Here is a 17,835-nt window from a genome sequence, read left to right as displayed (position 1 = left end):
AGAGCAGATGTGTGTGTTGCTGGCTCAGAAAGCCACCCTCAGCACACGCCTGGGACAGTGTGGCAGGGAAGCTACCATTAAGTGTAGGTCAGCAGAATCTATACATCGGTGCACACGTGGCAGAAGAAAGGGGAAGAAATAACCAAGACCTTGAAGGGTTTGTAGAAAAATTCGTGGCTTTTGCAAATGTTTGGGCTGGCTAGAAAATGCTGAATTAATTGATACTTTTAAGTATTAATTAAATGAAATAAATATTGTAAACATGAAGGATACAAGCACAGTGTAAAAGAAGTGTATTTTAATCCAACAGGGATATCAATGTTTAACTGAGGCTGAACTTGCTTCCTGACCTGCAAGGCTTTGGGCAGAGGAAGGGCTGTGAGCCCTCCAGGGCATTGGGAAGGAGCTGAGGCTTTAAGTATGTGTGCTGTGTGGCTTTTGTGTTTTGCCTTTGTGCGGGGATCATTTTAGAATATTGGAGGGGCAGGAAGTTAGGAACAACACAGTTTTTCTGCAGACAACATTTGCGCCTGACTTGTCGGTGCCACTTGTTTATATTGCGGCAAAAACCTGTCTTTGTCAAGGACACCTCGAGCACAGTGTTGTGGAAATATGACTGAGCAAAAGCCTGCCAAGGCCTTTCTCACCACCCCTCTTGTTTTCTGACATTAAAGTTCTCTTCATCAGCCCACGTGAGGAAGGAAAAAAGTCAACAGTGTTACAGGTCAGACTTTCAGGAGTTTGGTTTGGCTTTTCCCTCTGTGTGTGTGTGTGTGTGTGTGTGTGTGTGTGAGTTTGGTTTGGCTTTTCCCTCTGTGTGTGTGTGTGTGTGTGTGTGTGTGTGTGTGTGTGTGTGTGAGTTTGGTTTGGCTTTTCCCTCTGTGTGTGTGTGTGTGTGTGTGTGTGTGTGTATCTCTCTCTCTCTGCCTACCTTCCTTTTCCCCCAACTCTCTTTTCCCTTTTTCTGTCTTGCTCTCTCTTTCCTGCTCTCTCTCACTTTTTTTTCCCTCTCATTCCCCTTTTCTTCTCTCTCTTTCTTTCTCTTTCAGTCTGTGTAGCTTCCTTTCGTCATTTCTCTCCCTCCTTTTCTGTACACTGGAAAGGATCTGATGCTCACCCAGTGGGGTCGCTAGGATTTTTCAAAGCTTTCTTTTACTAACAGTCATCAGTGATTCAATTGATTTAGTCCAGAAACAAACTATTTGCTTCTGGGGGAAGGCAGTAGCCATTCACTTCCTAGTGGGTCTGTTTCGAGCTGAAAGGGTCAATGCTAGAGAAGAATCAGCTTACCTTCATTAAACAAAACAAAAAAACACCCTCAAACATTGGATATTTCCTTATTTAATAAAATAACTAACTCTAACTTTTAAATAATTGTTCTTGGAATTGAATGATTGTCCTTGGAAATGAAAGGCCCATTTTATATTAAACAAGCAAGACTTGTATGTATTTCACATATTTAAATCTTAGCTTTGTTGTCTAAGTCAGACATTTTGAAAATACTGGTCTTTGGTATACAAAACAAGCTTATTTGGTAGTGATTAGAAATAAATTTAACTTATAACAGTCATGCACTATGTACGGATGGGGGCAAGGCTGAGAAGTACACCTTCACATGATCTTATCACGCGTGAACATCATAGCATGTGCTTACACCTGCACGGTCAGGGTCAGTCACTTTAGTAGGCCTCTTGAAAACACAAGAAGTGTAAGTCTGCTGCGGGTGTACCACGATGGACTGCTTCATAGTAAGCTTTATTTTTTGTTAAGTAGATGGGATAACTCTAAAATGATGATGAGGAGTGCAGTGTGTGGGCATATAAACCAGTGACAGTCATTTACATTGATTATCAAATACCACTTAGGATACACTATTGCAGGTGCTCTGCTTTCGTATGACTGGCAGCACAGCCAGCTTGTTTACATCAGCATCACCACAAACACACGAGTAATGGTTATGATGCCACACTGGGTGGCTGGAAAGGCTCAGATCTATTTTATTTATTTATTTATTTAGTAGCCATGATGGGGATGGAAGTAGGGCCTTCTGCATGCCAGGCAAGTTCTCTACCACTGAGCTACATTCCTGACCCTTGGCTTTTATTTTTGTGTGTCTCACTTTGTAACATAGGCTGGCCTGGAAATCATGACCCACCTGCCTTAGCATCCAGCGTGCTGGGATTGTAGGTGTGTGCTGCCATACCCTGCTTCTGTTACAATCATACAGGACCATGTCTTGCATGAGGTCTGATGTGACACCTGTAGTGGGCAATCAGTTGCCCTTTCATAATTCACCTGGGCCCAGAGCAGTGGGCCTCCTAGCCACTTAGTATAGGGAGGCGTAGGTTCTCCCTGGACAAAGGAGCAGGAGACAGGAGACTAATGGATTCTCATCTGTCACCTCCTTGCTTCTTCCTCTGCCATTTTTCTTGCTCACTTCTCTTCAGCAGAAGCAGAGGGTTTTGGGGTTTTGGTGCAGACATATCTTTAGGAAGCTTGTGGACCTCTTCTAGGCATGTTTTATACATAACTATATTACAGGGAAAGCCAAGTGTGTGAAAATCCAGTGCTGCCCCTGCATGACTGGCTCCTCCTTTTTTGGATGAAACCCCTCAGCTGTGGTCATATAGACCTCGATTCTAAGCCCATGGCTGTGTGACTGGGAAGCCTATGTTCTTATGCCTCCTGACGTCACTTGTCATGAAGCCCTGGGGGCTCTAATAGAACATGGGTTCACTAGACATAATGATACAACTGCTAGTAGTTAGGCATGATTGTGAAAGGGAGATTATTTAGGGGAACCAGTGAAGAAAGGGTGATGGGGAGTGACTTGGACCGAAGTTCTTTATATATACGAAAATAGCATGTGAAACCCACTGAAAAGTGTTAGGGGGGAGGGAGAGTAATAGAGGGGTGACTTTGATCAAAGTATATTATATACATGTGTGGAAATACCACTATAAAACTCCTTTCCACAATTAGTTTATATTCACTAATGAGGACAAATAGAAAAGAACTTGGCTTGTGATAGATTTGATAGCAGCCACGTGATTACAGGCAGCATCTCCCATCATCAGCCTGGACACACGCAGGTTAGACACAAGGATGCATGTTAAGCAGAGCCTCTAGTTTGGGAATAAGCGCACCTGCTGGAGCCTTTAGCGCTTCCTAGGAGGGGGTCGAGTAAGGCCCTGGGAGCAAAGCTAGGCTCTGAGAAGCTGCAGCTTTGTAAGCCATGGCGTCCTGTATCATCATTTGTTTCTGCTCCACCCTCTCTTGAGGTGGGAGTTGTCAAGAGTGACTTTCTCCTGTGTTCCACACTGTAGTCATCCATTTGCGGAAGGAAATACAGTGATAAAATCAGTTTCACAAGTTGGAAGTTTACAGGCTTGATAAACTTGAATTTGACTTGAGGTTCCTTAACCAGAATTTGTGACACCTACCAACCCCCTGCCCCCCAGTGGCATTTTCATCGTCCTCCTGAAGAGAGTACAGAATACTTTTTTTAAATAAAAGAGTCAATTTCAATGTGAAGCAGAAAAAACAAAGAATAATAATACTGCTTTACATTTCTGTTTGGTTCTTTGATACAAGGACATAAAACAATGAGAAAATTGCTCTTCTTTGCTGTTTTGCCCATTGAATGGAGAAAAGCTTTTATCTCATTTTCCAAACAAGGAGAAAGGGAAGGGTGGGCAGATTTTCCTGATAGTCTGTTAAAGTAAAATTCCAGAATCATAATGTCTCAGAAAAAAGACTTACAGAGAGTTTCATTTAATCATTGAGGAGATAGAGGCGCTGAGGTCGATTTGCCCAAAAGGTGTATAGTCAGTTAGTGGTGGAACCAGGATGAGTGTCTAGATTTTAGACATCCCTTCTGTGCACTTGCCCATGACCCCTGAGTGAGACAGTGCTCCTTCCTTTATCTGTTCATTCTTTCACTCAGCCATTTTTAGGCATTCTCATGGGCCAGGTGCTGACCTAGGGCAGGGAAGACCGGGCTCCTACCCTGAAGGAGCTCACAGAGAGTCAGGAGGTGCTTTTATTTTTTGGAGGAGGATAGTGGGGGAGAAACACTGGCCTGAGACTGGTCAGTACATTAAGGATCTCTGTATAAATGCAGGTGCAGAGGTGGGACATGTTAGCCTAAAGTAGGACCAGGAAAGGACATTTACATTGGCCTGGAGTTCCAGAAAGTTCTGGGCTTGGTTTGGAGGATGAGTAGGGCATGAGGAGACATGTGAAAGGTGGCAAGGGGAAAGAAATTGGAAACAATCTGAGCCAATGAGAGGAGCTGTTAAAGGATCCCAGACCTCCCCATCTGGGCACACGCCCTCAGTCACATACCACGTAACCATGCTTTAGTCAGTGATGGACTGAGGATAGGACAATTCCCTCAGTGTTATTAATAAATCTGAAAAACTCCTGTCTTCCAGTGACATTGCAACTGTCCTGACGTCACAGCCCCACACATGAGGGGTTTGTGGTCATGCTTGTGTGGATAAGCCTAGTGTGCTGTCAGCAGAAGAAGAGTATAGCACCGGCCCTTACACTCAGAATGTGACACTTGGTAGTAATAAGTGTTATTGGCTTATGTAAGTTACTTTACTTTTTATAGTTATTTTCTGATATCCTCCATCTACTTAAAGCTGACTGTAAACCCCTATGCTGTGTCTGGTAGCAGCCTCCTGCGTCTCCAGAGGCTTTCCCAGTGGCTGACCTGCACCATCTGGTGTGTGTGAGCACGCTCTGTGATGATCCCACAGTGAAAAGTCGCCCAGCTATACACTTCTCAGAATGAGCCTCTGTTGTTGGGGCACGGGAACAGTGTTTCTGCCTGGTTGTGCTGAACTGATGTTCTCACTCTGGGTTCTCTCCCCAGTCCCTTTTGAATTATGTCTGCATCTTAAATGTTGTACTTAGCAAGGTCCCTGAGTGGATGCTTCTCTTTCCTGATTGGGAGAGCCCTGGGTCAGGAAGTTGGGTCATTCGTCTCATTGTCTCCTGCTCCTCATTCTGACCCCTGTATAACCTGTGGTTGTGTTCTACACATGAGCTCACGCATCCACGTAAAACTCAGGTCATCAGAACATCTTCATATCATGTGATCAGAACATCTTCATATCATGTGATCACAGTACCTCAATACTATTCTCCCAGATCTCATTAAATACAGCCATGTGTACTTCGTAAATTTTATTGTTCAGTCAGGTGAGGATCGTGTCCTTGTCTCCAAAAAAGTGCTGAGGACCAGGGAAGCTTATTTCTTGTACCTGACTTGAGTCAATCAATAGATGTTTATAGGACAAATGGGTAAGATTAAGGAAGTGAACATTGGGTAAATGAAGAACAAAATGGATTTTAATTTTCAATTACAAACTTAATTTCTACTTTCCCCAGCTTTCTCTATTGAATCAGTACCTGTTGCCAGAAGCCAGTTTCATTAATCCACCATATAAACATTTATAAGCCTTTATTTCATTCTGTGTAAAAATGATCTGAAAATATTGACCATGATCTTTTAGGTAAGAATTTCAGATCATTTTGTTTGCAGACCATCACATTAATTTTGAGTATGGATTAGGTAAATAAGACAGTTTGTGGAAGTAAAAAAAAAAAACTTTAAATTTTTCGTAAGTGGAAATAAACCTCATACTTCTCTTACACATGGGTGGATTGAGGCTCTGAATAGTTGGCTGTGAATCATTTGAAAAATACATTTTATTTTTTAATTTTTGTTATCATATTATTGTTGTGCTAGGGGTACATTGTGACATTTGCAAAAGTGCTTACAATATGTCTTAGTTAAATCCATCCCCTCCATCATTCTCCTTTATTCCCCATCCCATTTTTAGAATAGTTTCAACAGGTCTCATTTTTTCCATTTTCATACATGAATGTATAATATTTCCACTATATTTATCCTCCTACACTCTCTCCTTATATTCTTCCCCCTCCCACTGGTGCCAACCCCCAGACAGGACCTGTTTAGCTCTCCTAGCCTCTGTTTTTGAACAAAAGATAGTTTTGTTTAAGATATCTATACAGAGAGTTTCATTATGACATTTCCATGTATATATGTATTGTATCCCGAATTGGTTCATCCCCTCTATTTTTTTCCTTTCTACCTTAGTCCTTTTCTTATGATGAGTTCAACAGTTTTGAAAATTCTATATTCATTATTGTATAGAAAGTAGATCACCCATACTCACCTTCTTTACTTCCTTATTTTACTCTCTCCCATTAGTGCCTTCCCCTTAATGTAACCTGTTTTTTGTTCTTGTCCTCTGTTCTTTGGTCAGTGGAATTCTTGCTTGTGGATGCATTGTGCTTAAGTCAATGTAACCCCACCCTACTGTACTTCCTCACTCTTTTCTCCCTGTCCATTTTTTTTCCAGTACTGGGGCTTGAACTCAGGGCCTTCACCTTGAGCTAATCCATTAGCCCTATTTTTGTGAAGGGTTTTTTGAGATAGGGTCTCGTGAACTATTTGCCTGTGGGCTGGCTTTGAACTGTGGTCCTCCTGATCTCTGCCTCCTGAGTAGCCAGGATTACAGGTGTGAGCTACCAGTGCCCAGCTGTCCATTTTTATTAGACAATTTTCAGCATTTTCCCTTGAGTCTTGTTCATCTATGTTCATTAAAGAGATTGGCCTGTAATTCTTTTTTTGTTATGTCCTTGTCCAGTTTGGGGGCTATTGTAATACTGGCTTCATAGAATGATTTTGGCAATGTTCCTTCCCTTTTTATTTCGTGGAAGAGTTGGAGGAATGTTGATATTAGTTTTTCTTTATGTGACAGTTCAGCAGTGAGTATGTCAGGTTCTGGACTTCTCTCGTTTGAGAGACTATTTCCACTTCAATTTCATTATGTGTTGTAGATCTATTGAGTTGATTTAGATCCTCTTGGTTCAATTTTGGATGGTCATATGTGTCTAGAAATTTGTCAGTTTCTTCTAATTTTCCAATTTATTTGAATATAGTTTTCCCAAGTAATCCCTAATGTTTCCCTGAATTTCCTTAGTGTTTGTTGTAATCTCTTTTTTTGGTTTCTAATTTTATTAATTTGGGTCTTTTCCCTGTTTGTTTTAGTTAGGTTTGCTAAGGGTTTATCAATCTTATTTATCTTTTCAAAGAACTGTTTGTTTTGTTGACTCTTTGTATGGGTTGTTTTTGTTTCTGTTTACTTGATTTTGGCCCCTATTTTTAATTATCTCTCTCCTGTTAGTTTTGGGTTTCGCTTGTTCTTGTTTTTCTAGGACTTTGGCATTCAGCATTAGGTCATTTATTTGAGATCTTTCTGTGTTTTTAACATATGTATTCATGGCTATAAATTCTCCCTTTAGCACTGCCTTTGCTGTGTTCCATAAATTCTGGTAGATTGTACTTTTATTTTCATTAAATTCCAGGAACTTTTTGATTTCCTCCCTTATTTCTTCAATGACCCACTAGTCACGGAGCAACCTGTTGTTCCATCTCCAGATGTCTGAGTATTTTCTGCTGTTTCTTTTGTTGTTGAGATCTAGCTTTATTCTGTTGTTGGCAGACAGTATGCAGGTGATTATTTCAGTTTTCTTATATTAGTTAAGGCTTGCTTTGTGACCTAAAATATGATCTAGTTGGACAAAGTTTCATGAGTTGCTAAGTATATTGTGCTGTTGTAGGGTGGAATACTCTGTAGCCATCTGTCCATAAGCATTTCGCTATATGAAATACATTGTCAGTGATGCCAAGAAATGATAGAAATTATGACATCAAAACAAAACATATGTGGGAAGATTTATAGTTGCTTTATGTAATGAGTGTTATGCTGCTGTCAGTTTCAATACTATTAAATGTAAAAGACATTCTATGAAGGTCTCATGGTAGCCACACTGTGAAAATCTGTAGCAAAAACACCAAACCACAAGAGAACGGATTCAAAGCATGTCACTACAGACAACCATCAAACCACAAAGCAAGACAGTAGGAGAGGAAGAAAGAAACAAATATCTACCAAACAACCATAAAACAACTAGCACAGTTGCAGTATCTTCATGCCTATCAATCATTACCTTGAATATAAATGAATTAAATCCTCCATTGAAAAGACATCAAGTGAATGTATGGATTAAGCAGTAATACTTAGATAAATGCTATGTTAAAGAGGTTTATCTCACTTTTTAAAATTATGTTGACTAAAAATGAAAGAATTTAAAAAGATATTTCATATCAATGGAAACCAAAAGTGAACAATAGTAGTCACACTTATACCAGACAAGATAGTGTTTTATTCAAAAACTGTAAAAAGAGATTTAAAAGGACATTTTATGTTGATTAAAGGGTCAATCATCAATAGGATATAACAATTATAATTACATATGCACTCAATATTGGATCCCCTAAATACAAAAAGCAAATGCTAAAATATTTGAAGGGAGAGGTAGATTACAACATCACAATAATGGGGAACTCAATATCCCCTTGCAATAACGGAAAGACCATACAGGCACAAAATTAAAAAGGAAACACTGAACTTCAAGATTAGTTTAGGCCAATGGGTCTAATAGTCTTCTACAGAACATTCCATCCAACAGCCACAGAATACATGTTCTTCTCAAGTACACATGGATCATTCCTAGCACGGGTCATCCACAAGCCCACAAGAAGATCCTCAGCAAATTTAAAAAGATTGAAATTATATTACATATGTTTTCTGACGACAATGATGGTGAGACTAGAAAACTGAAGAAATTTTGGTAAAATTCACAAAGACATGGCAATTAAAGAATATGTTCCTTAACAACCACTAAGTCAATGAAGAAATTAAAGGGAAATTTAAAAATACCTTGAGACAAAGAAAGATGGCTGTACCACATACCAGAACTAATGGGATACAGCAAAAAATAGTCCTAAGAGGGAAGCTTATACGAATAAATGCCTATTAGAAAAAGAAGAAACACTGCCAAGGGGTGTGGGGTACACCTGTAGTCCCAGCACTTGGGAGGCTGAGGCAAAAGGATCGTGAGTCTTGATGCCAACTTGGGCTACATAGTGAGACCCTGTCTATGAAAAGGAGGATGAAGATGAAGATAAGAAGAAAAAAAAGGAGAAGGAGGAGGAAATCTTAAACAAATAACTTATGCCTCTTGGAACTCAAAATAGAAAAAGAACAAATTAATCTCAATGTCTGCATAAGAAAAGACGTAATAAAGATCAAGTTAAACAAGTAAATTATATAACAGAATAAATGGCCCACACATTGTCCCACAAACGTATGAACAATGGATTCCTGACAGAAGTACCAAGGAATTCATTGGAAAGAATATACAATCTTCCAAAAGACTTTCTGGAACAATTAGAATTTTAATTGCTACTGTCCAGCCTAAACAAAAATCAACACGAAATGGGTCATATGCCAAAATGTAAATCCTAAAACCATAAATCTTTGTGACTTTCAGTTATGCATAAATTTCTTACATATGAAACTAAAGGCATGATCCATAGAAAAAAGCATTGATAAATTGGATTTCATCACAATTTAAGATTTTTTGCCTTCAAAAGACACTGAATAAAAAGACCCACTAAGATTGTATTTGCCAAGCATATATATATATATATTAAATAACTTGCATTTAGAACGCATAACAAATACTCAGTACTCAATAAGAAAAAAATGCCAATAAAAACACGAGCAGAAGATTTCAGCAGGCATTTGGAAGAAATGATATTGCAGATGTCAGAAATGTGAAGATGTGCTTATCATTAGTTACTTGAAAAATGGAAATTACAACAATGAATGCAATACTATTACTGGAGTAAAAATAATGAAAAATCATGAATATTGATATATCCAAAACTTAAATGAATCTCAAAGACATTACGCTGGGTAAGAGAAGCCACTTTCTAAGGGAGATTCATGGTATAATTCCATTGACCATCTCAGCATCAAAAATGATTAGTAGTTGCCAGGCTTCTTGCTCAGTGGTTTGAATTAGTCCACATTAATAATATGAGGGGGTGTCTTTGTGGTAATTCTGTACATGTGTACAGTGACCTTTAAACAAGTTCTCCCCTTTGCACATACACATGTGCCATATTTTGATCTTCTTCCCCTCCTTTCCTTTGCCCCTCTACCCTCCATTAATCACCCCCAGATTGTCTGCTACTCATACTCATGTCCAGTTGTCATCATCATCACCATTTAGGTCTAGGTTCTATGAAAGTGCAAACACATGTAAACTGACTTTTTTTTTCATGGTACTGTGGTTTAAACCATACATAATTCACTACCACTGTACGCCAATTAGAATAGCTGGTTAATAGAGCTCATCATACTAAGGTATTGGTGAGGATGTAGACCCTAAACTCTCACACCCTGTAGTTGAGGATGTAGAGTGTGGGTACAGTGATTTGGGAAAAGCACATTGTCAGTTTCCTAAAGGCAATTCTATCTCAACCCTAGGTGTTCACTCATGAGTAGAGAAACATATGTCCATAAAATATGTGAAAGCAAATGTTTATAGCACCATTGTATATAGTCACTAAAAACTGCACACAACCTAAATGTATCCATTTGTTTGTCCATCAGATCAATGTACAGATAAATCTTCCTGTAGCCATTCAATAAAAAACTACTCAGCAATAAAAGGAATGAACTATGATACACAAGGACATGGAAGAACCATGGGCATGCTGAGTGAAAGATGTCACACACAAGAGCACAACCTGCTTAATTATAATTATATAAAATTGAAGGACATGTAAATGAGAGGATAATGGCAGAAATTCATGGTCACCTGAGGATGAGGAGGACACAGAGAGTGGAGGGATAGGAGAAACAATTAGAAAGCTTTGGGAGCAGTACATCTATTTGTTGTCTTGTTTGTGGTGTCGGTTTCACGTGTGTAGACCTGTGTCATAACAGTTTGTGTAGCTGTCAATGATACCTCAATAAATACCTTACAAAACATGAGTAAGTGACATAGATCATGTCTTATGGACTTAAAAGTGAACAACGATATGACACACTTCAGAGAAATAAGTTTACCAGCACATCCTCTTTAATCTCTTAGGTACGCTGAGTTCCAGCTTTGTGTTTCTATATGTAGCTATTACTAAAATGTGATTAATTCAGAAATTGGAATCCATTAAGTAAAATGGCAAGAATATTGCATTGTTTCACAAGTTTAGGTACAAATAACACTGCTTGTTAGGACTTGCTTTCCCGTTCCTTAGGCCTCAATCAGAGGACTCCTGTCTACATCAAGTGCTTCCTTCATGTTTCAGGATACGTTAAATTAGGAAATACTAGAGGAAAATAAAATGATAAACTCACAATTAGTTTTCTGATACTTCAAATTCTGGTATTCTTCTCCCTTCTTCTTATTGACATTGACTTTTCAGAGTCTGCAAACAGTCTCCCAATCTACTTTGTCCATGGTGTACAGCTGTTATCAAGGGAAAGAGAGGGAAGAAAGCATGCTTACTCCATCTTATTCACACTGGAACGTGATACTCCATTTTCATTTATCAGATTAGCAGACTTTTGTTTGTTAATTGAGTAAAACTATGTCCAACTAAGGCCCATAAGAGTACCAAAAAAATTGGCAGATTGATACCCTGAATATAAATTGGCAAAAATTCTGAAATTATTTTTTTATGAAAGAAGAATCTTAAAAATGTTGATATCATTGCTATCCAGTAGGCTGCAGAGGAGGAAAAGTAAGTTTCCTTTTACCCTTCTGGGACTCCTATAACAGAGGAATAAATAAGAGAAAATAAGCTTGTTTGCACTATGTTTCTCAGGGAATGAGTAACTCTCAAAGAGGTGGTTTGCAACTATTTTGCTTATGTAGCATTTGCAACAAAGAACACTTTTCCAGAAGCAACAAGACAAAGGCAAAGGACCTTTGAGGCAGCAAATTCTGGGAAGGCAGATCTCTGGGAATGGATACAGGCCAGCTGGTCAGGCTTGTCCTGTGAAATACTCAGCTGTTGTCTCCAGGTGGTGTCTGACTGCTCTAAAGTCTGTGTCCACTTATTAACTTGTTCTTCGTGGCAGATAGGAGTCGAGGGACACCTTTGGAAATGAATGCACTGCTTTTAGACAAATGGAGGAGGGCAGAGAACTTTCCTTGCATCTGCTTCTCAAGGTGCTTCAGCTCAAAATCATCCTTACATCAAAGTGACATGCTTTGGAATGGCATATTCTTCTCCCCTTCAGCTTCTTAAGCAAAAGATGAGTATATTCTTCTGACAGCACTTCTATTACAGTTGACAAACACCATATTCTCACCCCTTTATTATCTTCTTCCACCATGAACTTATAATAAAGCTTAATCGGAAAGGTGTTACTTCTCTCTTTTCTGTCTAAAACTAATTAAACTGTTGTTTGCATGTTGATAACTTTTCAATTCTGTTCCTCCTGGAAAAATTATGATTATAAGGTAGTCTTGGCCACTGGCTCTCTTTATCATATCCTGGTTCTGAATCACATAAAATTTATGTAAAATTACAAACTAACATGGCTTTTCCATAGGCTGTGCCTCCACGACACCATATTGTACTGTTTGTCTGTAACGTAAAATTTAGCAACCAAGGCTTAGAAATATATTTTCTCAGTAAGCCAAACATGAATTATTTATTATCATGAACAGATCATTGGCTAGATGAATTTAAATAAATAAATAAGTCTTGTGATTCATTCCAATAATAAAACAGGGTATGACACTTTGGTTTTATTCTTAGTTAGAACAATAGCTGACACGGGGGGGGGGAGAGTTCTGTGTAGAAATTTTGCTATGTTTCATTTATCATGACAGGATGCTTTTTGCCTATTGACATGAAAAATTTCAGATTTCTGTCTGAATTTTCTTTATAAATACAATGAACAAAAGAAAAGGGGAGAATTCCCAGCATTATGATGGAAAGAAACAATAATGAGTTTTTTAAGATTATGCATAGGCTGTTCCTCAGTACAAAAGCAAGGAATTCTCAAGTGAAGGTAGTTAGATTTTTTGGTGCTGGTTTGGTTTTTGTTTTGTTTATTTCAGCCTAGAATTTTGACTTTCTCTTCTTTCCTGTTAGTCTTCTTGCTCACTTACACAGTTACCTTTTTTTCCTCAAAAGAACAAGAAAACCTGAGAATCAGTCACAGCCAAGGAGCAATATGTAGTGTAATGCAGTACCCTGGGTGGGATCCTGAAATAGGAAAAGGGTACTGGGTAAAAGTTAAGGACATCTGGGCTGGCAATGTAGCCCAGTGATAGAGGACTTACCTAGCGTGAGTGAGGCCCTGAGTTCCATCTCTAGCACTGCACAAAACAACAAAAGAAAAAACATGAACATTTCAATAAACTCTCTACTTTAGTTAACAGTAATGCATCGATAGTGGTTCAATAATCATGACGAATGTTGTAATTTTACTAATTTGTGCTAGTTACCTTTTCATCACCGTGATGAAATATCTGTGGAAAACAACTGAAAGAAAGATTTCTTTTGGCTCACAGTTTCAGGGATTTTAGTCCATTGGCCTCTGGCTGTGTTTTTCCGGGGCCTGGTGAGGCAGAACACCATGGCAGGGAACAGGTGGAGGAGCAAAGCAGCTCACCTCATGGCGGCCAGAAAGCAGAGAAAGAGAGAAACCACGGACAGACTACACCCCTCAAAGGGACACCCCTGGTGACCTACTTCCTCCAACTTGGCCCTACCTCTCAATAGCCCATTAAGCTACTTACTCACCCATGAATTAACCCACTGGTGAGGTTAGAGCCATCATGATCCAGTTATCTCTCAGTGGCTCCACCTGTGAACCCTGCTGCCCTAGGGACCAAGCAGTCAACTCATCAGATGGGGGCATTCCAGATCCAAACTATAGCACAATGTGCCCTATAAATAAGAGGAGAAATCAGCTGTGGCATGAATGGGAAGTGTCTGTACTGCCTTCCCAGATTTTCTGTAATCTACAAGTACTCTAAAATTAAGATTATTTTAATATTTCTTTCTTTTACCTAAAGTTTCATACAAAATATCCTGAAATTTTATTCTTAATGTCTCTATTCATGTTAATAAATTATCTCATATCCGTTCAAAGAAGCAAATTTTCCATCATTTCTTTTTTTTTAAATTTTTTTATTGTTTTATTATTCATATGTGCATACAGCGCTTGGGTCATTTCTCCCCCCTGCCCCCACCCCCTCCCTTACCACCCACTCCACCCCCTCCCTGTCCCCCCCACCCCCTCAATACCCAGCAGAAACTATTTTGCCCTTATCTCTAATTTTGTTGAAGAGAGAGTATAAGCAATAATAGGAAGGAACAAGTGTTCCTGGTTGAGATAAGGATAGCTATACAGGGAGTTGACTCACATTAATTTCCTGTGCGTGTGTGTTACCTTCTAGGTTAATTATTTTTGATCTAACCTTTTCTCTAGTTCTTGGTCCCCTTTTCCTATTGGCCTCAGTTGCTTTTAAGGTATCTGCTTTAGTTTCTTTGTGTTAAGGGCAACAAATGCTAGCTAATTTTTTAGGTGTCTTACCTATCCTCACCCCTCCCTTGTGTGCTCTCGCTTTTATCATGTGCTCATAGTCCAATCCCATTGTTGTGTTTGCCCTTGATCTAATGTCCACATATGAGGGAGAACATACGATTTTTGGTCTTTTGGGCCAGGCTAACCTCACTCAGAATGATGTTCTCCAGTTCCATCCATTTACCAGCAAATGATAACATTTCATTCTTTTTCATGGCTGCATAAAATTCCATTGTGTATAGATACCACATTTTCTTGATCCATTCGTCAGTGGTGGGGCATCTTGGCTGTTTCCATAACTTGGCTATTGTGAATAGTGCCGCAATAAACATGGGTGTGCAGGTGCCTCTGGAGTAACCTGTGTCACAGTCTTTTGGGTATATCCCCAAGAGTGGTATTGCTGGATCAAATGGTAGATCAATGTTTAACTTTTTAAGTAGCCTCCAAATTTTTTTCCAGAGTGGTTGTACTAGTTTACATTCCCACCAACAGTGTAAGAGGGTTTCTTTTTCCCCCGCATCCTCGCCAATACCTGTTGTTGGTGGTGTTGCTAATGATGGCTATTCTAACAGGGATGAGGTGGAATCTTAGTGTGGTTTTAATTTGCATTTCCTTTATTGCTAGAGATGGTGAGCATTTTTTCATGTGTTTTTTGGCCATTTGAATTTCTTCTTTTGAGAAAGTTCTGTTTAGTTCACTTGCCCATTTCTTTTTTTTTTTTTTTCATTTTTCTTTTATTATTCATATGTGCATACAAGGCTTGGTTTATTTCTCCCCCCTGCCCCCACCCCCTCCCTTACCACCCACTCCACCCCCTCCCGCTCCCCCCCCCTCAATACCCAGCAGAAACTATTTTGCCCTTATCTCTAATTTTGTTGTAGAGAGAGTATAAGCAATAATAGGAAGGAACAAGGGGTTTTGCTGGTTGAGATAAGGATAGCTATACAGGGCATTGACTCACATTGATTTCCTGTGCGTGGGTGTTACCTTCTAGGTTAATTCTTTTTGATCTAACCTTTTCTCTACTACCTGCTCCCCTTTTCCTATTGGCCTCAGTTGCTTTAAGGTATCTGCTTTAGTTTCTCTGCATTAAGGGCAACAAATGCTAGCTAGTTTTTTAGGTGTCTTACCTATCCTCACCCCTCCCTTGTGTGCTCTCACTTTTATCATGTGCTCATAGTCCAATCCCCTTGTTGGGTTTGCCCTTGATCTAATGTCCACATATGAGGGAGAACATACGATTTTTGGTCTTTTGAGCCAGGCTAACCTCACTCAGAATGATGTTCTCCAATTCCATCCATTTACCAGCGAATGTTAACATTTCGTTCTTCTTCATGGCTGCATAAAATTCCATTGTGTATAGATACCACATTTTCTTAATCCATTCGTCAGTGCTGGGGCATCTTGGCTGTTTCCATAACTTGGCTATTGTGAATAGTGCCGCAATAAACATGGATGTGCAGGTGCCTCTGGAGTAACAGTCTTTTGGGTATATCCCCAAGAGTGGTATTGCTGGATCAAATGGTAGATCGATGTCCAGCTTTTTAAGTAGCCTCCAAATTTTTTTCCAGAGTGGTTGTACTAGTCTACATTCCCACCAACAGTGTAAGAGGGTTCCTTTTTCCCCGCATCCTCGCCAACACCTGTTGTTGGTGGTGTTGCTGATGATGGCTATTCTAACAGGGGTGAGGTGGAATCTTAGTGTGGTTTTAATTTGCATTTCCTTTATTGCTAGAGATGGTGAGCATTTTTTCATGTGTTTTCTGGCCATTTGAATTTCTTCTTTTGAGAAAGTTCTGTTTAGTTCACATGCCCATTTCTTTATTGGTTCATTAGTTTTGGGAGAATTTAGTTTTTTAAGTTCCCTGTATATTCTGGTTATCAGTCCTTTGTCTGATGTATAATTGGCAAATATTTTCTCCCACTCTGTGGGTGTTCTCTTCAGTTTAGAGACCATTTCTTTTGATGAACAGAAGCTTTTTAGTTTTATGAGGTCCCATTTATCTATGCTATCTCTTAGTTGCTGTGCTGCTGGGGTTTCATTGAGAAAGTTCTTACCTATACCTACTAACTCCAGAGTATTTCCTACTCTTTCTTGTATCAACTTAAGAGTTTGGGGTCTGATATTAAGATCCTTGATCCATTTTGAGTTAATCTTGGTATAGGGTGATATACATGGATCTAGTTTCAGTTTTTTGCAGACTGCTAACCAGTTTTCCCAGCAGTTTTTGTTGAAGAGGCTGCTATTTCTCCATCGTATATTTTTAGCTCCTTTGTCAAAGATAAGTTGCTTATAGTTGTGTGGCTTCATATCTGGATCCTCTATTCTGTTCCACTGGTCTTCATGTCTGTTTTTGTGCCAGTACCATGCTGTTTTTATTATTATTGCTTTGTAATATAGTTTGAAGTCAGGTATTGTGATACCTCCTGCATTGTTCTTTTGACTGAGTATTGCCTTGGCTATTCGTGGCCTCTTGTGTTTCCATATAAATTTAACAGTAGATTTTTCAATCTCTTTGATGAATGTCATTGGAATTTTGATGGGAATTGCATTAAACATGTAGATTACTTTTGGGAGTATAGACATTTTTACTATGTTGATTCTACCAATCCATGAGCATGGGAGATCTCTCCACTTTCTATAGTCTTCCTCAATCTCTTTCTTCAGAAGTGTATAGTTTTCCTTGTAGAGGTCTTTCACATCTTTTGTTAGGTTTACACCTAGGTATTTGATTTTTTTTGAGGCTATTGTAAATGGAATTGTTTTCATACATTCTTTTTCCGTTTGCTCATTGTTAGTGTATAGAAATGCTAATGATTTTTCTATGTTGATTTTATATCCTGCTACCTTGCTATAGCTATTGATGATGTCTAGAAGCTTCTGAGTAGAGTTTTTTGGGTCTTTAAGGTATAGGATCATGTCGTCTGCAAATAGGGATATTTTGACAGTTTCTTTACCTATTTGTATTCCTTTTATTCCTTCTTCTTGCCTAATTGCTCTGGCTAGGAATTCCAGTACTATGTTGAATAGGAGTGGAGATAGTGGGCATCCTTGTCTGGTTCCTGATTTTAGAGGGAATGGTTTTAATTTTTCTCCGTTAAGTATAATGCTGGCTGTAGGTTTGTCATATATAGCTTTTATAATGTTGAGGAACTTTCCTTCTATTCCTAGTTTTCTTAGAGCTTTTATCATGAAATGATGTTGGATCTTATCAAAGGCTTTTTCTGCATCTATTGAGATGATCAAGTGGTTTTTGTCTTTGCTTCTGTTAATGTGGTTTATTACGTTTATTGATTTTCGTATGTTGAACCACCCCTGCATCCCTGG

General features: G+C 39.0%; 1 protein-coding gene and 1 long non-coding RNA gene across 2 annotated transcripts in view; one reads left to right on the top strand and one right to left on the bottom strand.

Moving 5' to 3' along the window:
- Nucleotides 1–13,617, bottom strand: part of LOC141422520 (uncharacterized) — a 53,193-nt gene extending 39,576 nt beyond the window's left edge. Inside the window, exons 1-3 of the long non-coding RNA XR_012447129.1 lie at nucleotides 13,423–13,617; nucleotides 13,258–13,293; nucleotides 11,316–11,427 (exon numbers count right to left, since the gene is read on the bottom strand). This is a non-coding gene — a long non-coding RNA (uncharacterized lncRNA). The remainder of the gene's footprint in view (nucleotides 1–11,315; nucleotides 11,428–13,257; nucleotides 13,294–13,422) is intronic.
- Nucleotides 1–17,835, top strand: part of Lama1 (laminin subunit alpha 1) — a 178,735-nt gene that overhangs the window by 17,690 nt on the left and 143,210 nt on the right. The gene's annotated exons all lie outside the window — the stretch shown is intronic.

Source organism: Castor canadensis, chromosome 4 (assembly GCF_047511655.1).
Source record: "Castor canadensis chromosome 4, mCasCan1.hap1v2, whole genome shotgun sequence".
Taxonomy (NCBI): Eukaryota; Metazoa; Chordata; class Mammalia; order Rodentia; family Castoridae; genus Castor; species Castor canadensis.
Note: the sequence above shows the minus strand (reverse complement) of the source record. Positions and strands in the feature narration are given on the sequence as shown.